At 30.8% G+C, this 23474-nt stretch overlaps 1 protein-coding gene across 3 annotated transcripts in view; it reads left to right on the top strand.

Moving 5' to 3' along the window:
* Positions 1-23474, top strand: part of LOC126842982 (leucine-rich repeats and immunoglobulin-like domains protein 2) — a 66842-nt gene that overhangs the window by 33080 nt on the left and 10288 nt on the right. The window contains exon 1 of one of the 3 annotated variants that reach the window (XM_050580250.1): positions 6201-6503. The exons of the other annotated variants lie outside the window; for them this stretch is intronic. The gene's annotated coding sequence lies outside the window, so the exon portion shown is untranslated. Of the gene's footprint in view, positions 1-6200; positions 6504-23474 lie in introns of those variants that run through there. 3 annotated transcript variants of the gene reach the window in all.

Genomic DNA, 23474 nt, shown 5'->3' with positions numbered 1-23474 from the left:
TGAGAGATAGCTGGGGGGCAGAGTACAAAAGGATGATATTATATATAATGTGTCTTAAATCTCGGTGCCAGGATTGACTGTAATGTGTTTACTCTGCGGCGAGCGTGCGCACAACCTAACCGGGCACACCTTCAGGCGTTAATAATAATTATTGCCAGCTGGATAGACATTATTATTAACGCACCGCAGGTAAACTTGCACCTCACATCAAACGCAGACATTACGCGTCATGGTATCATAATAAGTATGGATTAAGTGTACAGCTGTTGTTGTATGCGGTAAATTATGTATGTACACAAACCGTTTACCTTGTTACGCTACTGTAACTACGCTACTGTTGGTTTAGAGATAAAACAATGATATGATAATACGACAACGAGTGTAAGTTGTAACATCACGACTTAGCCATCTACAAGTGGCTGTTTCTCGCGGTGCACTGGTCAATGCAAAGGGGGCATGAACTCTTAATTATTGCAAATATTATGTTTTCGGCCTAATTCGACTAAACTGATTGTAAACAATTAATATTGATATGACTCACAAGACTGTCCCGTAACAATTATTATCTCATTGGGACATGTGATACGATATAAACGTCATTTGTTTTTTTTTAATATTAGTTTTATAGCCTTAAATACATAATCTGAAATGAAGTAAAAACAAGTTATTTGTGCGCATACAATTAACAGTATTTCACTACTAAAAAAATTGTTTTGCGAGGCATTTAAACCGTATCCTTAGACAATGATGATTCAACATTATAATTTACATATAATTATAAAAATAACGTATAATTAAATTACATTAAACAACATTTTCTATCTATTAATTATGGACGAAAATATTAGACACTAATGGTGATAAATTTTAATTTTTCAATTAAATAATACAGGCATACAGTTGAATTACGAAAGATTAGCAAATTACTGAAATTAAATTTATAATCATTTCATTAGCATCCTGATGTCACAAAAAATACTAATCTTTTTAACTATAGATTAACCTATAACGTACGGTAGTAACGTTATAAAAAAAAAGGTTTCAAGAGAGGATGGAACTCATCGTCTAATAATTGTAAGATACTTTTTCCCGTTGATGATAAATAAATCAATTATACATTTTTTTTAAAAATAAAGTTAGCCTATTTTTAAATTGTTTTTTAATACAATGGACACAAACAATAGTGTTGGAAATAGGTCGTATTGATTTTGACATTAACGCGGCTAGTAATAAAGCGAGTAGTTTTTTTTAATTATCAAAACTCGTCTATTAATTAGTTTAAAACAATAGAACGTAATTAAACTTTATACTTTTCAAATCGTGTAATGTTTTCAAATCACGAACACTTGAAACTAATGTCTATAGAGTACACACGTACATATGGGGTATATCCTTTTTATTTTTCTACAGCGGGATCTTCATTCGTATAATAACCATCTTATAAATCACTTTAATGTTCATCGTGACCCAGGATAAAATGAAAATACGAACAAATAACGTTTTCATTTTATGTGTTTCCTTTTCGGTTTGTCACCCGGTGTAATTGAAATATTTAGTACATCCCTGCGTATACGTTTCTTATTATAACAATAACACTTCTAAAGGACTTGCACTCATATAAACGGTTCACTGCAATAATCTATCCTTCGTTTGTCATTGATTGTCTAATTAGCAAACTGGCATTCGATCCATAAAAGTTTGAACTCGAATACTAATTTCTACTCGATATCAAAATATACTTTGGTTGTAACTTATAACCTGTGGAGTTTTCGTTATAATAGTTAAATTAATATATCCTCTTTACTTGTCATTTTTAAAAATATACTTTCAATAGTATCTGCAAATAAACAAATGCATGCCAGTGATATTAACTCAAAAGTCTATTCTTGCATATACAAATAATGATTTGAAGTCATTATACCGACGTTATGCGTATGAATAATTTATAAAAAATAAAAAAAATCACCTTTATGACTTTTATAATTTTTGAATAATATATTATTTTTATAGTAATTTTGTCGTCGAGTTTCTGTTGAATATTTTATACGCCAAACGGCTTAATGACTATAATTTCTCTATTTACTTTTTTGGTATCATACACATAAAAAAGCGTTTATGTTCTTATACACTGTAGAACTACTAATAGTGAAATTCCATAACGACTAAATAAAGAATAAATTGCTTGGTTATGATATTGTATTTGCATCATAATTTAACCACAAACAGTCAATGTATAATTTACTGCTAAACCTTTATTAGTGGAATATGTACCTTATTCTGATCCTTATTATTCAGCTGATGATTTATTATTATTAATTATAGTAGCTGATCAAATTCCATACTGATAAGATAATTATCATGACTTTTACGGCCAAAACACATAACGCCTCGTCGAACAATATAACAGATAGACTAGCAAACCTATTATTTGGTACAATCATTATAAATTGCATAGACAGAAACAATATTATAGATGGCCACTTATCATGTAAAATTCTAAGGCAAAACTTAGCATTAAGAAATGAAAAAATAATAAGTGATTCTCAAACACCATAGTGTACAGAATTTACTAAAGCTGAGAGTTAAATAATTCTTGTGTGTTACCCCTCATGTTTTTATTTAATACAAGAAGTTGGAATTTTAGAGTATCACTTACAAACTAACATTTTTTCATTTTTATAACACAGAAACATATTCATGTCGAGACCCAAACAAAGCCCATTCAAATTAACCGTGAGGAAATTCCGTCTTAGCCGTTTGCATATCTTTAGATAAAACCGGAGGTAATTAATCTTTAGAAGTTTTAAGAAGGACCCTCGATTTCGAATGCACACTTTTTCAAATAAAAAGCTTTACACTTTTTCAGTTGTTTTGCATTAATCTCTACTAAGAAAAAAACTCTTATACATACTAACCACTTAACAAAATGGCTTATGTCAAATCAGGAGTCTTAAGACTTTATGAAAGTCAAGAAACAAGAGGAAAATTATTCCACTCGGTGAAATCAACCTTTTGTTTTTATTAATACTTAATTGCGTGAATTCCATTCACGCCAGTTTTTTATTTTTAAGTATTGAGACAAAGTACTTTTTTTTAAAAATATATATAAGATTAAAAAGTTTATTTGTATTTATATTTATCATTTTTATGGTTTTTAATAGATATAATAGCTTTAAAAAACTAAACTGTAATAAAATAAAAGCTTTATAAAAAACAAAAATTGTTTTCTTGAGTGAAATCACTTTTGAACGTGTATGCTTTATAGTCATTATACTTATTTATTATTTTGAAAATAATATAGCATTTATCGTTAATATTATTATCTAGGTGCCTTTTAATAATTTTAAGCTCCACCAAAAGAGAACATCATAAATGACAAGGGACGGGAGAGGGGAATAAAAACAGGGTTCACAATTAACGTATTAAACACTTTTAATTATAATGCATTTTGGGCGTTACCGCGTTACACTAGCCTATCATTTATATACACGACCCGCAATACATAGTTATAGAAACACCTTCAAGTAAAAAGGATAAAAATGATATGAATATTAGTTTTTAAACAACGTGATCAGACTTATCAAATATATTACACAAGTTGATTTTCAACAATAAATTGATGATAATAAATCACCAAAATACTCATTAACAGGCATAATAGGCAATGAACATTTTAGAAAATTTAATATTATATTATTTTATTTTTAAAATACCACGCTGGCTTTTTCAAAAATTCTACCTGGTAAATCTGATCAAAACAAGTCGAGCCAAATTAGAGTGATCTCTTTTGGTGTCTTCAAACTTTGATTATACAAACCGAGAAAAACGAAAATATGATAAATAATATAAAAGAACCATATATTTCTGGTTCAATATTTTAGAGTTTTTCCTTATTCGTTTTGATCTGTATTCCATACATAGCCTGAGCACCTTTCACATTGAATTATATAAACTGTTTGACAGTACTATTTGATCTATTAGACTGTATATACACCCAGCTTTGCTTGAAAATGACATTGAGTAAATTTCATTCTTATGCGTGGCCAAAACAAATGTATGATACCGATACAATCTGTTGTGTGAACACAGTTTTTTTAAACCGAGATATTTCTATGAAAACATCTTCAGCTGTTTTTTTTAATACTTTTAGGCAAGAAAATATCAAATAAGATTCGGTAATTGAATATTATGCAAAAAAAAATGAATTCTCTTTTACGACTTAGTTCTGATGTGTTTTGGATTAAAACTTGATGAATCAATAATTTAATACAAGATTTTTTTTACTTGTACATTTATAAAATTATTTACCTTGTGCTAAAAACTACTTAATGCTAAAAAGCTGAATTACTTCAGTATAAATACAAGTAGAGAATTCTATAGTAAAATTATTTTCCACGGTTCTAAAAAAGCGGATTAGCGTTTTTAAACATGATATAGTTCTGTTGAACAAACTGCTGTAAACACAACAAATTATTCGTACAAATAACTTTTGATGTTACAAAACAAAATAACGTTTTGGACTTGTATTTGAAAAATAAAATATGCACAATTCGACTACTTTAAAAACTTACCGGCGCTGGTCGGTAAATATATATATATATATATATATATATATATATATATATATATAAAAAGAATAATAAAAATAATCGAAAAAAAAAAATGTTTTCAAGTACTTGTTTTTCATTTTATCGAAAGTGCTTCAGGTAATATTTTTAAAAATACGTTTTACGATAACATACGGTCAGCACGGCGTACGGTAGACGACCACTTGGCCGTAAGGGCTAAACATTTTGGATTAGTTTTTCAAAATACCATTTCCAATTACTTTTTTGTATTGTAAAAAAAAAATTTATATAATACAGGGTGTCCCATTTTAAAATACTAATCGATTTTTCTCTAAAAATACTAATCCAATCAAAAAGTTGCTTATTAGAGACTTTTAGAGCACAAAAGGGGACGTTATAAAAATTAAAAAAATAGGGCCCAAAATTCAAAATGGCTGACTTACGGTCAAAAACATGTTTTTTTTTAAATGGAAACCATGTATTTTTTGTTAACCAAAGAAATGTTCTTATCAAAACTAACAACTTTTGTAGGAAAAAATTTTTGGTAAAACCCATAATTTGTAAATTAAGTATCTTTAGCTATTTTTAGTTTTGTTATTTTATTTTAATGCATATGGTAACCTTGTATGTGTGGTAGCCATGGTATTTTTAGTATCTTTGGTATGTGTGTGGTAACCGTGGTATGTTTATCATTATCTTTATCGTCAATAAATAAAAATAAAAATAAATATTATTAACTGATAATGTTCGGTCAAGACATGTCGAAATCTGATATTTACTTGCTATTAATGTTAAAATAGATACTTCGGGTAACGCACTTGATATAAATGGATTTAGTTGCGAAGAAGTAATTATTTTCTGAAGGTTACCTTGTGACGTTAGTGTTTGTGATATCATTCTCTGGACTTCTTTCTTTACTTCTAATTTGAACACATCTGGAACGTGGTTATGGTCGACCTTAATACATTTTGTTGGGAAACTAGGGGAACTTATGCCTCTGTCCTTATTTCTCTAAATTATGTACATTAAAAGAGTATTTTTTTTTTTTTATATTATAATACATTGGATACTTTTACTATATAAACTAGTAACTGCATTCTGTCTCCGTTGCCGACATGTATTTGAAGTGAATTTTTTTTCTAGCTCCCCCCTTTTTCATTGCTAGACTCTCCCTTGCGCGAGTACCGACAAAAGATGTCGCGTACGATTTGTCGGCAGTCCTTCGGGTCCGAATCGGCCTTCTTCCTTCTTCCGCCGGTCCCTCATCCTCCCCGACCCGTCGCCATAATGTAATTATTGTACCGATAACAACAACAACATAATATTGATAGTATTATCAAAGTTTATGGGCAGCGGATAGAATCGGGCCGTGGTGTCGACGACGGCCGTACGGATGACCCTCGCCGGCAGCAGCGGGTCGACAAAGACGGCGGCGACCGTACGATAAACGACACCGTGAATGAAAGCATTGTGTGCGCACAGGAAATGTATCGTTAACTCGTTTGGAATTGACGCTACATAATAATAATATCATCTCCTCCGCCTACGATTGTGTGTATGAGTGTGTTTTTTTATATTTTAATGTTTTTTTTTTTATTTTTGCGCGCGCGCGATTAGTGTACTATCAATTGCCTCGTGTGCAACACACATAGCGTTCGCTAAACGTCGATATAGGTGTATTACAGCTGTTGTACCTAAGCCGTGTGATTTTTTTTTTTCCATTGTCGATTCGTCGTACGTCACGTGCAGTTGAAATAGTGCCGATGTAGTTCCCTGGTCGCCCTCGTGTGAGTTTTTGTTAAAAGAAAAATCGCATTTTCCTGCGAGTCCGGCCCGGCGGCGACGCCAGAGAGAATAATATGAAAACAACGTTTGTGGCCGTCCGAACGCGTCGCATTCGCATACCGAACCGTTGTGATTGATTCGAAAAAATAGGTAATGTAAGAATAATATCAGAATTATTATTATGCTCGAAAAAATAATGTTAACAAAATAATATATACTAGTAGCTGGCCGGTCTGGGTTACCGTTTTCAGCGCACTGTAATAATATTATCAGCAAACAAAATGTACGATGAAACTTTAAAAAAATACAAACACATTACCCAGTGGTTTTCGCATTTGTTCGACCGAAAATCAATAGTAATTAACCGACCACCGCAACCGCTCCGAGTAATTTATCATCCAGATATCATTTTTGACGTTTAACGTTATCCGCACACCTCGGCAAAGCGCAAATTAGGCGCCGTTGAATCGCATACAGTTGGAAATGTTTAAATAATACAGTGGTATCATAACACCTTTAGCTGCGTTAAAACAATAAGACAATTTAGACACATGGTAAAATCAATTTTCGCCCCCCAAAGTCAAATAACGGACTTTTACCGGGAACCATCTAGTATAACTTCGGTAAAAATAAAACTAATAATTATAATTAGTCGGTTTTGACTTTGGCTTTACATAGTTAAAAAAAATATATACACAAATGGGTATATCGTATACAGAATGATACACCAAAAAGAATAACACTATTTTTTATTTTTTTTTTGGCAGAGGAGAAACAGATTTCATAGTTTTTCGGTTTCATCCACTTAAGTTTTTTTTTTCATACTTGATCAATTTTTTAAAATCATATTGAAACTAACAAATAAAAAACCAAAATTACCTGTTGATATAATTACAAACAATTGGTAGATAATTCGTTTACAATCATTACTATTGAAATTGAAGAATATTTGTAAAGTTATATGGAGTTACGGTTAAATTCCAAAAAAAAAAATTATTCGAAACTTTATTATTGTTTATTAGTTTTATTTTTCAAAATTAACCGATGACTCTTGTTTTTCTTATGGTTTTAGTTGTATCTGTATTTATTTTATTTTTTAACTATCGTCGAAGCTAAAACTGATTAAGTATAAAACTATAAAAAAATATATAAAATAATATCGTGGCATAAAATAGGTTCATAAAAACTAATCTTAATTAGTTTTAGAGAAATGTAGTGCTTTAACACAAATGTCTTGCCCTTTGATGTATATTCTGTGCGCGCAACGTTTGTTTCGCGACATTCACGGCAGTTCATAAATTACAAAACAATTATTATCTTAATTATAAGGCACGCCAAACAACTAGGGAGGTCCTAATATGTATTTAGGTCGTTTGAAATGTAATTTTATAGACGAAGGTTTACCGGAAACATCCCTTTGACTTCCGGTATTTACTTGACCTTAAGTGCGGCGTTTCTGCTGCTCTTGCTGTGAAACTCATGAACCTATAGTTGTTTTCAAAAAAAACTTTTACAAAAATTAATATTAAATAATATCTTGTTTGTTTCTAATATAATAAATACAGCGTTGACCTATTTTAGATGGACTGCGCGATTTTAGTAGTATCATTGATTCTAAAATATTCTAAAATAAATGTATTAAGTTAGGGACCTACTTAGGGTGTGCAAGAAAAACTTTTCAAAGTAATTAAATAATACATCAGTTAATAGAAACAACAAGATTAGAAAATCTAGTATTCTATTTTATTAGCTTTTATCATTTGTAGAACTAAAATAAGTATTGCGATAATGTGACAAACATAATTTAACGTTATTGACAAAAATCGTACTTCCGGTGAAGAAATAATTATATAATTTATGAAACTATAGAAAACATTTTTTTTTTTTTTTAATAAACCTTGATCTATGATGAACGATTGGGCGTTTATATAATATGCTGTTTGGAAAAGTGTTGAAAGGCGGTCATACCTGTCTAAGATGCGGTTTTTGCGAAAGACGTCTTGAATCTGTTGATCATCACTCAACCGTTAAAGCCACATGGCCGACAGCGGCCGTTAATGTTGGTTTTATTATCTCGACTTCGCCCGTATGCTGCATGGTAAATACGATTATTTACAACGTGCAAAGCATCATTAGCAATAATAATTATTGTTGTTGCTCGCCAATTGGTACGCATCGTACACACATCGTTTGTAGTTTGAGCAGACCTTTGAGAATCCGTCCGATAATAATATTCCATCAGACATTGTATTGTCGCTGCCTATTTCTTAAATTCAAAAAGATACCTTTTCACCACGTGCCAGATGAGATTTTCTCAACTGTACGTTACAACGAGGCTTGTGAAATTCTTGTGGCGCGTACTTCAGATTAGATTCTATTTTTCAAGATGCCTCCTAATCGGGTACATCATAAATATTACTGATCTACTGATAACAGAATTGTTTTTTCCCCGCCGTTTTAAGGGGTTTCGGGATTCTTCATTTCGCGTATTTACTGTCGTCTGGTGATTTATATTCTTCAACTCGAGCATTCCAAGTAAATGCTATTTGAAACGGCTTTTGTTTGTTAGACAAAAGTTTTGTTGTTTCACTCCAAGGACTGTTTCGCACATAAATAACCTCTGTTCTTTATTCTCTAGGTTTGTGGGAATTGGGAACATATGAGTTGATAAGAACAAAAAGACTACAACAGTGGCGCCAAATCATGTGAAGGTGTTATTAGGGGTGGATACTAGGTTGGCGTCGGTATTTTTTTTTTTTTTTTACTAGTTGATTGGCGTTGGGTTAATTTTTAAGATAATGCGCTTGGTTTGTTCCTAACGAGCACTAGAAATAATATAATTAGATATGTTCTTATGATATTATAGACAACAAATTTTAAATACATAGTGCCATTTATGACGTTTACTTATGTCATTTTTGTTGTTATTTGAAATAGAAACAATAATTTACGCACGTTAAAATTTTGAACACCCTTTTCTAAGTATTTTTTTAGGGTAAAAACGGAGGTAAAGGTAGCAAAAGATTAACTTACTTAATTTATTCAAAAAAGAACTCCTGACTAAGGTCTAATTAAAAAAGTAACCGAAATTGTTCTTGGAATCGTTATAAAGAATTCACCAAACAATATCCTACATTAATTAATAGAAACTAGGTCATGAATTTTGGAAAAATAAATATGTGCTTTGCGCCTCCATATTTAAAAATATATGAAGACAGTCTTTCTTATAAAATGGTAATATTTAGTTTAAAAGCACAGTTGTATGGATATTTTTTATTTAAACCGATATTAAAGAATATTATCTTTAAAGTAGAATGTATTACAATTAGAATGTTTGAACTATAATGAAACTAAAACCAATATACTTAAGTTTATATTCTCGACCCGACTGTGATGATAATTGCACTCAAATCTTACAATTAGTATTCTAAACATTTGCACTGAGACATCCTTTCTTTTTCAACCCACACAGTTGATATTTTCCGGGGCATTAATAAACATTATAATATATACTTCTTACATTTTTTTCTTATGTTAAACACTAACAGACACAATTGAATGAGTATATATTATCATTGGCAAAGTACACGACCGTCAATAAATTAAATGAGTATCTCCATTGCAATATATTACAGTTAACTGATAAGTAACCGGGGGCATGTACGAGTATTGTTCTGTGTACCCATACGCACGACCCCATAAACATTGGTACCTTATCGAATATGTAGCAATATTAATGACAAGATATGACTGCGAAATAGTATACCTTAGACATGTAGATGTGGAATTTGTATGCAAACAACTACAATGATGACTTGGTACGCGCCAAAAATACAATTCTAAACTACCATTCGCGTGCCGAAATATATTAAAACTGATTTTTACATTAATATCAAATGAAAATTGATCGTGGTAAAAACTTTTTTTTTCTACACGACCAAAATCATCCAATAAAAGTCAGCAATTATTTGATTTATAATTTTTAGTCCATCCAGGTTTGTTAATGCAAGCATTTTGATTAAACCAAATTGAACAAGTCGAGCCGCAAAATCTGTAAAATGTAACTTATCTAATATTTCTCCATAAACAAAAAAATAAATGATGATTTTTACTAGCACCTAAATAAAAAATAATTAATTAAAAATTCAGACCACCTTTTAATCTAAAGTTCAACGTATTTGGACACTCAAACATTTTAATTAAATATTATCAAAACTAAAACGAATAGGTACTAAATAATATGTTCTATCTGGTTAGTGTATGTTCAAAGTACTTTGGTAGAACTCAGCAATTTCCAATTTCCATATTAATAAAAAATCAGCCATAACAATAAAGAAAACCTTAGCGATCTGCACCTGGACGTGGATTAAATAAAGTGTGAAAAATGACGCGTCTCTTTATATCAAAAAGCACTAATTGGAACAGGATGTTGACCGGCAGCTTAGTATAAATTGAATGTACCGCGGAATGTATCGTGTTGGAAAATAAATGGTTTTCTTAAAATAACAATACGTTTGTACATTTCCAATTAAAATAATAAAAAAACACACCCAAGAGTATGTAAAATAATAATGATTGCATTTAAAAACGCATTAACGCGGTCTGAGAGGAAAATACATTTTCTAAGCAGTTATAAAAGTTGTTTACTTACTCATTACTTTCATTGCAACAAGAATAAATGTCGCAAAAGAAAAACATCAAATAAAAACGAATTTCCCAAGCTCAACAAATTAAATAAATAAGTATTATTTGCTATTGAAAAGTTTGTTACTATTATTATTAACACTATTGATTACTTTATTGGAATTACGAAAAGATGAACGATAAAATAAGCGATTGCTTGCAATCAACATGTTTAACGCTTTAGCCAGCATTCTGAAATTAAACTGAAAAAATAAAGTGCAACAATAATTACCGCTGATAAAAAATCGCTCTCGCCTGCCCATTAACAATACCTAATACCTATTATAATAAAAACTTTAACATCTGTAAGAAATAATAGTAGTATAAAAAATAAAATGTTCGCCTGAAATGAAACGCTGAAATTGTCACAACAACAAATTGCGTTTTTCACCTTTTACTTTATTAATCTCTGAGTTTTGCAAAATAAAATAAAACTAAACTCGTGTTCTACTAAATGGTGGGTAAACTAAATGAAGCACTTTTTGGGACCTTTTAACAATGTCTTATTATTAAAAAAATGTATGTTTTAAGTTACATAATATTCCGCCCAAATGATTTGGTGTCAAATTAAAATGTAAAATGAAAAAGTCGCTCGTTGTTTGATAAATATAATTACAAAATTTAATCAACTAATATGAAACGCCTGTACAGTAATTAAAGCGCATTATAATCTCGAACGCCACGGGCAAAATACTTAACAAACAATAATTAAACACACCGAATAACGTGATAAAAGGGATTGTCGGTTAACCAAGATGAAAATCTACAGCTAAGCTTTGTTTAACAAATTAACGTTACTGTTTAATAGCTTAAGTAACATAAATACATAGTACAAAGACATAGTATTAATACCAACTTTGAACTTTTTACATCCACCTAACGTTATCCTACCAACTATTTACCAAGTATTATCAACTCGATTTTATGTAACGATAATTTTCTAATTTCTAGCTAAAGACTGACATTTATACCACTAATTTTGTCTACGGTTAATTAACTATGGTAAAATTGACCAAAATTGAAATAGTATAATAAATAATTTTGTAGTCGTGAATATCATTATTTGTAACTCAAATATACTATGCATTATTATTTAGACATTCAAACGAGTAACAAATAAAAACAAATTTTAGTAAACCATAAACAAATATGGTAGCGAATAGTAAATAACAAATAATCCAAATAATAAAGGATATTTTTTATATTTATTGTTTCGTTCAGATAAAAAATGATTTGCGTAATGCCCAACTCTGTCTGAGAATGACATTATATTTTATTGTTATCGATTTTTGATTTCTACCTCAATAATTTATTGTTGACGATTTTAACGAAGCGGGTTCTGTTAATTTCCTTTTTAATAGCTTCCTATTATAAATCCGCTCGGTTTAGATTGGCAAGTAAACCCCGCAATAAAGTTTTAATACGTTAGGTTCACCAAAATAGTATCACACCAATATATACACATCACGAAACTTCTTGGGTTACCTGTTAAACATTTGCCCTATTAACTTACAACAATTAAAATACATAAACACATTTACCGGATAGTTATTCGGTAGGTACACAGACTTAAATCGTTCGCTATAAATTACAAAATCACAATTATCCATAATTTATCACAAAAAAATATTTATCTTCGGAAAACGATAAATTATAATATGCTGTTTTTAACTTTACTTAAATGTCTTTTTATATTTTTTATTTTTTAACAATATGGATCGTTCAAAGTGTCCTAACCTAACATCGTCGTAAGACCGTAAAAGTAATGGAAAATGTTGTTCACTCGACTCATTTGTACAAGTAATATAAATAAAAATACTTCTTTATATTTCCAGCTAAAAAATATGCGACTTCCGTGAATAATTTAGTATTTCTAATGGTAGTACCCCTTGAAAAATGTATTATTATTATTTGTTCTGTTATTGACGTAATAAGTATGTAAGAATAACTTTTCGGAAACCTTTCCGTCAATTGAGGTGAAATCGGTTTATCTTGCCAAACCGCGATTTCGTAGACATTTCAGTATTGAGAAAACAAAAAATACTCATTGAAAAATGTTTCATCTAATCTGAGAAACGACAATCGCACAACTGCCACGCCTCGTCTAAACGAATCGAACTTTAAAGTTCCAAAATCATCGTACCCGAGAGTGTCGTTAAGAAAATGTCCATTAAAGTAATCGTCGAAATAATATGTTACTATACTAATTTAACACGCAACACTCGAGCAATATTTCCACTGCGTTGGTATCCACCCAAATGTACAGTTGTTGACATATTATTACACTGTCTAGTCTTGTGTGTATAATTATTAATTGGTGTAGTTCCCTGTTAAATTAATGTGACAAACTATATAATGTTCAAAACGCGCCAATTATCTATATAATCATTTCATGCAATCTTTTAATTTTTTTCAATGCTATTTAAATTTAAAAAAATGTCCACAAATCCATACATAAATAAAGAAATTGAAGCTCGTTACTTATGAATTATGTAGTAAAAAATACATTTTCATCTCGTTTTTAATGTAGTTCAATGATTTTCTATGCATTCGTATATAATTGCCTGGATACGTTTTTACGAGTTTAAAATAAGCAAACATTTTACACTCGAAATCACAAGAAAAACAAATAATTGCAGTTGGAAAAATAATTTTAAAAAAAGGAAGTAAATTATTTCTTTTCGTCGGAAAACTCCCCGACGCTATCTGTTATAATTTACATTTAAATTATAATACTTCAACCTACCCCATAATAAAACACAAGAGAGTTCTCTTTTGACAAAAAATGAATTACTTTTAAGAGTATAATATAACATCCACTAGGTATTTAATTTACGACCCATTTATATAACCGGCATAATTAAACATAACGTAAACGTACATACTGTTTTTAACATAGCATATTAGACTTATATTAAAGCTCTTTAATTATATTAAATAAGATAAATAAGAACACGGTAAGATATATTTTAATTTATAATGTATAGAAGTTGTATTTTGTTTTAATTTCGGCTTAAAGTTTTGTACGCCTCTGTATTTATTTTGAGTATTACTATAGCCTTACACAGTGTTTGAGTTTTTACTTAAATTAAGATTTTAAATATCTTAACAAAGAGTAAATATTCTTTCTAAAGTATACCATTTAATTTGTTCAATTCGAATTTGAAATCTTTTAAAATAAACTATTTTTTTGTTGAAAATATGACAAAAATAGTTCATTTGCTGTACACGCGATATTAGAAACAATTAAAACACAATATCTGTATGCAAAATATACTTAAAATAAATATAATTTTTAAATCAACTTAGGACTTTTAAAAATAATATTAAACTCTAAATTTCAGAACAATTAAGAACTTTTATAAAAATAAATACTATTATCGCTATAATTTTGTGGTCCTTGGGTCCAACATTTTTAAAAATAGAGTTAACTGTTAAATCTGGATTTATACAGACAACATACTTTTTGGGGTTATAGGTAATGAAATAAGTTGTATAGCTATTAATTTTGAACTTATGACCTATTACTACTTGGGTGAATTACTAAAGTATTGCCACTAATATGCAACTACATTTAACAGTCCAATAAAAAGGAACTAAATATTCTATTCGTGATTTCTGAATGTGGGACGTAAATTACAGTGAGTACACACTACTACCGTTATTATAATTTATAGTGATAATGCCGTATATTACGATAACATTGTGGTTGTAATAGCACAGTCTTTGAAATTATAATAAAGCGGGTGTAACGGGGACACTTGACACCCCGTTACCACTCATCCTAAAATACGCTTACTGGACATCTATCAATAAGACAATAGGTATGGGAGACAGCGAACACACGGGACAATAGCCCTCGCGCTGACCCCAACAACCAGTTGAGACTTGACCATGCTCGAACCGCGATTAACGACCATTTTAGCCCTCATCCGATTTACGCACTTTACCACGCTTTAACGCCGCCTATTACCATCCCGCATCGTGTGTGCTCGCTCGACTCCACTTCTACAGGACCAGCTGACAATCTCAGGGACCCAGGTAGAAGTGTATTGTATATATATATATGTATAGTTAGTTTTACCTTATAAATAAATAGTTATAGTTGCATACTTCAGTGTTACGTCATTCAAAGGCACGACCGCCCGTTTAGCCCCTCGTGCGGTGCATATAAATATATAAAGGGGACTTTGGGTTCTACTTAAGTGTAGACACGGGGTAGCTTCCCGTTCTCAAGCCGAGATCCACTTACTCGATCCCATCGGCGACCGTTCAGTCTAGGATTAGCCCATAGGCGAGCAGGCTCGGTACACGGGTAACCACATTAAACTATACATTGTATGACAACTACATCGGAAATCCATTTGAAGTTTGATTATTTTATAGCTCAGCGTAGTATCCAGTAATGATATTAGTTAAGTTATTTAGCGAAATGCAAATATATATATTTAATAACCACAATAATATAATTATTTAGAACGTTGGCAGGCGCATAATTGATTAGGCAAGATGTCTGCCCTATTTGAAATTATATTGTGATGATACAATGAATACCATTATAAATATATAATAATAATTCCTTGTCACACAAATATTAATCTACTAATTGACAGCGATCAATTATAAAAATAACATATTACTTTTTTTAGTTTATCAACATAAATACTTAAATATAAACAGTATTAAACTTTATAGGTAATTTGTTTTTCAAAAATTAAACTAAATCCATAAGGATACGTGACCTATTACTGTTACTTTTGAAATTGACAGCCAATGTTTGTAATAATTTAAAACATTTTACTCATATGAAAATGTACAAACTAACTCATACGCCTCATCATTTCTGAAAAACCCTTAAACATATTAAAACAGACATTTTATTTAAATGAAAAAAAACCCATAATATCCTTCATCAACACATTTTTGGTAACGATACAAATTCATAGACTAAGTCTTCCACTAAGTCTTTATCAGCTACCTACTTCGCCCATTAAACCAATTGGGTATTTACTCCACCAGACACTCTTGTTCGGCGCCTCTGTTTCTATAGCAATCGCTAGTTATAAATTGGAAATCGATTTAAAACTGTATTTTATCCTATAAAATGTCTTATTCAGTTTATTATGCATGGCATGACGCTAAGGGAGACGTTTAAAACGAAAATGTCACTGTTGGTAGATGGTAGGCCACCCGCGAGAGAAGTTTAGACAGCTAAGTACGGACATGCAATACAAACAGAATACTAGAAGGTTTTTTTTACTCTATTTACCTTGCCGTTTGGCTAGACTCGATAAAATAATAACAAAAAACCGTTTCTTGTCTAAATTTAAAGCGTGTGTATGTATTTGTTTATTGTTTTTTTTCCAATGGGTTTTGTGTATAAGTTGAAGAGTTCTAAATTTGCCCCTATTCCACAAAGGTATTAATTTAAAATTTTTTAATATTTTAGCTTTATGCAATATATTTTATTCGTTGAGAAATTTACCATTCGTCTTACAGAGGATTGCCTCTGTACAAAAATCGTACTATTATTATTATTAAGAAAATCGTAACAATGGAAAATAATTAATTCTATAATTGTATCGTACACGTTATTCGAAAAGGGCGCAGACACGTTTAATTAATAAATATACAACACATATTACAGTAGTACGGGCAAACATACGCGAGTAAAACAAGGGTTTGCTATATATTATTCGATCCATAATTATAATTAAGATATAACGTGCATTCATTACGCTGTTCTCGTTTAATCGAATTTTAAAACCACACGCTTTTAGCAAAATTGTTTTCCATACTTACATCCACTGTATGCTATTATATTAACACTAATAATAATAGCACGTTCTACACACGCACACACACACACATCTGAATATTCGGACAATAGCTGTCAGAATCGGGTGAAGATATGTTCTGAGACACGACTGGTATTAATGGAAACCTCGCCTTGTATAACATTAATTCTAGTACCAACGCAAATAAATAACACAAACAGTCAATACTTTTGCGATTCAACTTTCTAATTATTCGCGTGCTTGTGTCGTACCCTATACTTGAGATATTGAACCAATAATATTATGGAGTACATTGCAATTGAGTAAATCAAACCGTTGTGCTAATAAATTATTCACACACCGGAGTGCCTTGTTATTATAATATGACAACAATAATAATGCTTTAAAAGTTTTTTCGAAACGAACATTTGTCAAAATAAAATAAAAACCCATGTAGCTGTTGTATCACTTGTATATTGAATTGTGTAAAAAGTAAATTTCAAAAAAAAAAACACTCCCTACCGTTGCCTATTGGAATTATGGCATTGAGAAAAAAAAATACTATTTATTTGAACTCATCTCAATGGTAGCTATTTTGTACAATTTGGTCGCTGTGCAGTTCAAAGTACTCAATATAATTCGCTTTCTATCTATAGTATAAATATAATAATATACAAGAGGATACAATCTACTTCGTCTATTCGTAATACGGTACAATTTATACATTTAAGCTTAAAGTTATTTAATGTTTTACAAATACAAATTAGAGGTGCGATCCACTTAACCGTTTATGGCGAGAAATGCGTTTAACTTGTCTTACCCAATTGTAACTCTAATTGTGAAATCACTATATTATGTAATTTCAACTCATTAAAATCGATAAGATTTATTTTCAGAAAAATAGTAGAAATAGTTTCTAAATTTGTTTGGGATATTCTTTAGGTGTAAGTAGATTTTCTCGGATTGTCAAAAACGAGTGAATGACATTATTTCGTTTTCCGAAATAAAGTCTAATAGAATTTCCTATAACAGCCGTTCTAGAACTATGATATAGATTGTTAATTTGGTATACCGTACATTCAAGGTGACAATTTATTCTCATTAATTCTGTTCTAGAAAGTTGACGGCACATCATTAATAAACGCGAATATATTATCTCACATTTGAGCTATTCAGTATCGTTATTCGGTGTCAAATTTCGCTTTTGCATGTTACCTACTGCCATAAGTTTATATTAATTATATATTACATTATACGAAAATGTCCAATACCGACAAAAGCGTGCATTATAGGCACGCGTGTAAAACAAAAGAATATTAGTTCACGCTGAGCAGCGAAGTAAACTAGAGAATATCAACTTTGGTAACTTATGAGTTTTCTTATATAATAAAAATATATAATTATATTTTGTTTTTTAACAGCCAATAATACAAAGTTTATATATGACAATAGCAATTTAAATCGACCAGATGTTTGTAGTACCGTGTTATTAGTAAAAAAATATTCTGTTAAATGAAGTATATTCTTTAAGAAAAAACAATCAATACAATATGAAACCAGCGAATTGATGGCATGCAATATGTTTAATGAAAAAAAAAACATCTGAGACATTTCCCATTGTATTTTCTGCGGGTTTTTCAGGTGCTCAGCTAGAAACTTTAGAATGAACTACTTTCAACTACTCGAACACACTAATAAACCGTTGCTCATTAGCACACTATAACGCTTAACATGTAGGTATATTAAGGAAAGTTATATTGTAGTTTTTCCGACACAACGCATTTTCGTAACACAATTTGTTAGGACTTTCGTGCGAACATATATTAACATAGTATTAAAATAACACGACCTAATGTGGCGCATTTAGGTTAACTCGTGTAAACCAGCACGGATAATATGTTAAAATACGCGTACCTAATGAAAATATATAGACACAAAGTTTTTTTAAGCTTAAATGTGTGATGTAGTGTTTTCATTAGGTCGTAAGATAAAATATATTGTACGGCGCACATCACGATTTTACACTATACAAAGGTAATTTTTTTTTGTCCGACAATAATTATTGTTTCTTTTTTATAAAAGCTTTTGGTGCACGTTTTTGTTTAATAATAAGAAAATGGATTATATAGTCGTTGTTTATAATGTATTTCTTATTACTAGCGGTAGTGTTATGCGATAACATCTGGAGTCATTAGCTATACATTTTTCTAACTCGTTAAAAACAAAATAATCGCCGGAAAATATCGACTGGTCGATAACCGGATTTAAATAATATAGTTACCGGTTTTGTTAAGCTCAAAAGTTTCGACAGTAGCGCTAAGGTCTGGCGATAAAAATACTTTATAACACTACCCGACTTATCTTGTCCTGGTCTGTACTCACAAATAACTATAACTTGTGTACTAAAACCCATCGACCGACGTTTATTTTAAGTAGATATTATATCAGTTTTAATGAATAGTATAATTAATAGGTCCTCGTTTTACTTTCAAAATTACTCAATAAAATAACCATTTAAAACTAAATTATATTATACAATTTAAAGTACTCTAAAAATGTTAATATTGTTATGTGTTTTGATATAAAAAAAACACTATAAGAAGAAATGAAAATATATATATAAAATCAGTACATAAAAGTATTGTTTATAACGCATAATATGATATTAATAACTAGATAATTAGCTATCTAAGTATAAAAAGGGTCATTTTAAACGAATGTGCAAATGTAAATTTGTTTTTCTTAAAGAAAAAACCAACGATTATTGTATTTTATTATTTACTTACATTTAAATCAACCCCATTTTTTATAACCACCCTTCTATGACTCTACCGTCTTCTGTTTAATATTTGTCAACATTTACCATAAAAAAATAGCATTTAGTTTTAATATCTCGATAAATTTAACAACTTAATAATTATAACAACTATAAATGTGAAATCATTAAATAATCAACGGGTTTTAAAATTATTCTTAAACGTCTTAGTCCAAACGTCAACACAAAACATAAAACATGGATTCATTTTTGTACATTTTAAATAATAATAACTGACTAATTTCATATCAAATTACCCTTCCGAATTTTGTATGATTTAGTATCCTTTCGCATTATTAAACATTTACCAACAGGCAACAGATGTGCTCCTGTTTTAATAGTTAATCATAAAATATTAAATGGGACGGCTGCCATGTAATATATCATTACTTATGGATTTTTGTTAATAATTCATGTTATGGGACATATTATTATGGTAAAAAATACTATTTCGAAAGATAATAATATATTTTTTACTCTACAATAAGTTTACAATAATCATATTTTTATTTTAACCCAAATTTTTATGTAACTACGATTATTTAAATGAAAATATGCGCATAGTTAGTCATTTTTTTTTTATATGGTGTAATATAATAGTTTTAAGCGTTATTCGATTTAGAGATAATCGAATGTATACGACTTGTAAAATATAATACATCTCATGGTTGTTATTGTCGAGTTATTCGATATTTTATCCCTCTAGTTTTGTAATCGAGTGTAAAGTGAGAACACCGATCAATTTTCGAAACGATTTATCCATAGTTTTTATTGCGCACGTACAATAACTTTAGAACAGCCTAAACGTGCATAGGATACAAATAAAACAATAGAGGAAATATCATGCATAACAATACTGAAGTAAAAAACTTTTTTTCGAACAATTTATTGATCCAATATCACCACCGTACACGTGGAATATAAAAATAATTGGTGTTACTATAATTTTATTTTGTTCTTAAGGGCGAATTTATACTTTATACACATACCGCAAAAAACTGCTGGCGAAAAATATACTGTGGGTGGTTTTTTAGAGCTTCGTTGGAAGCTTTTACTGTAAAGGAATAGTTAGTTTTTCACCGGCCTTTGAAAAACCATAACAATATATTTATGCTCATATATTACGGTCAAAGGTTGTAAATTGTCTTGGCCAAAATGTATCGTTTCCTACACTCAACCGGCCCTGTTAAAAAATACTGTATAGTTTCTTGATACTCTTGGCCGTTTGATGTCAATGTAAAACCGACCAAGTGTGCAATATTCCCTTTCGTAGCGGGTATCACTTTCTGTAGTGTAATGTTTTTACTTTACCAAAATTAATTAAGCTATAAAAAACGTATAGCCTAAATTGTTGTGGTAAATTGCCGAGTCGACACAGAACTTTTTATGGTCAACAATATATCTATATTATTATTATTATTACTTGGCGTGCAGCGAGCACGTAGATAAAAATGAAATACCGAAGTCGACAGTCGGTATTTTTTACCGAGTGACATTATTTTATATTAAATTGTGAATTTAAAATGAAAACAAAAACCTTTCTCCGGTTGATAAATTTTGACGATAAACATATATTATTATAAGGGAAATAACATATGAGCTACTTATATAAACATATATATATATATATATATATATATAGACTGGTGTGCGCAGAGACGGATATAAAGATTTCCAGCCTCTGTTCCCCAGGCAAATAACAATATTTGCCACCCCGGTCGACTTCCTATGCTGTCTGCTTGAATAATTCAAATGGAAAAGCCGTTCGGCCCAAGAAATCGCATTACATTTGTGTACAAGCTGTACCTGTGCGCGTCTAGTGTTTTTTTTTTCTTTTTTTTTTTTTTGGTGGGTGAGGGGAAATAATAATAATAATAATAATACAAACGGATGCAGTCAGAAAAATTGGATTTACAAGTAGCGAAGCGCCGCCGATTGTGTGTGAAGAAAATTCGTTTTGTCATCAGCAATGCCCGGCGAGCACTTAAAAAAAAAAAAAAAAACATATGGGTCGTTTCCCACATCGGTCGAGACTACAATACAACAACAAACCGACGGGGTTTTACGACTATAGGCGGGTCAGACTCCGCCATGAATCCGCACAATCGATAAACGACAACAGGTACGACAATGGAACCGTGTAAAAATCAATTCTCTCGCCCCCAAAGTTCTGGCAGACACCGGGAAATATTTAAATGATGACCGAGCGAGACAAAATCCACTACAGCTTTTTTTCTCCACCCCGAGGGGTCTGCGCATAAATCACAACCTTTATACCGCGCCCACTGTAAAATTAATTCGCCGTTCTCTACAAGAGACGTGTTCCCCGGTATGATTTCGCTTTTTTTTTTTTATTTTGACAAACAAAAAATACAAATTTCCCGACATTTATCAAATCGAAACGAAACGTCGTGATTATTATTGTTTCCCCTTCGGTATTTCGGTTCATAAATCGTCCGAATCGAACACGACATTCATTTATGAAATCCGATAATCAGTATAGCACGCAGTGCCCGAGTCTTGGGTCAGATGTCGTTCGCACTACACTAGTCACTTGTCACAGCTAGGGGACACAATATTATTTACGGACAAAAGGGTGTTTCGATCAAACTTGTACGCTATACCCACGGTTTAAGCCAATGCCAATCGATAACCTCGTGGTTTTAAACGACAAAACGACAGTTGTAATAATAATAACGGTCTGTGTCGCGGCCTTTGGCAAAAAGAAACCAATTATATATATGACTACTTGTGTACGATGATAATACTATGAATTTAGAGTGTACGGGCCAATTACTAGTGTACAATTAGTATGTATAAGGCAGCCTTGGAAATTTGTACAGAGATAATTTTGCTGCCCCGAATCGTTAAATAATCAACTCCTAAACCGCCAACGGCGCGGGAGATCGGTGGATGCTACAAGTGTGAATAGAATACACAATCAATATTAGGCTTAATTATATTAAGTTTATATAGTCGGATAGGCCGTCGGTGAAAAACTTTTGGGTAGCGGTATAAACTCCCTCGTCGAAATTGGCTAGAGCCTTGACGCCATTGGGTACGTACAATTAATAGAGAGGTCATTTCCAACTTACACTGCCGAGTCCACGTATTAGTACTATTGAAATTTACACTTAAATCTAAATTGTGTAAAAAAAATATATATAATTACAATAAGAAAGTAGGGAAAAAGGTCTCTCTTTTTCCCAAGAAAATCTTTTGAAGACTACGATACAGAATTTTTATGAATACCAACCTATTTTAATATCTTTGAACCGTGTTTTTAGCTGACATAATAGTATACACCGTTGTATTATGTAAAATACAAGTACGTTTTCATTAAAAGAAACTTAAGATTCAGTGTTGCAGACGAGAGGTAAAGATAAAATTCATGTAATGGACAACAAGATCATAGTATTCACAATATAGAAGTTGATAGTGTTTACAAGATAGGGTCGTTAATACAATTAACGAGGAATATGTTAAAGCTTTCATCGATTGAAATATTATGTGGATAATTTTCGGGTATATCCGTGTGTTCGTTCAGTTTTAAAGTTCAAATAAATAAGCAGAAAACAAATAACGACCAATAGAATTATAATAATTAGGTATTTAATGTTTGTAAATCTAAATGACTTCACAAAATGTTTCAAGCATAAATGTTATATAAAGGTTATATATTTGTATGATAAATTATTAAATATAAATGTCAATTCTTGAAAATAATTTTGAACTTTGTAGTTTCGGATTACTTGTTCCGTTAGGTCCCATTAGTGAGTTCTGTGAATTGACTACGTGTAGTTTCTTTTCAACGCGAAACACAAAAGGCGTTTGATAATATTATGT

The sequence above is a fragment of the Adelges cooleyi genome, unplaced genomic scaffold (genome assembly GCF_023614345.1).
Source record: "Adelges cooleyi isolate 19-005CV unplaced genomic scaffold, UGA_ACOO_1.1 ACOO_flye_CR_arks_rails_tigmint_CR_PRNA_574, whole genome shotgun sequence".
NCBI lineage: Eukaryota > Metazoa > Arthropoda > Insecta > Hemiptera > Adelgidae > Adelges > Adelges cooleyi.
Note: the sequence above shows the minus strand (reverse complement) of the source record. Positions and strands in the feature narration are given on the sequence as shown.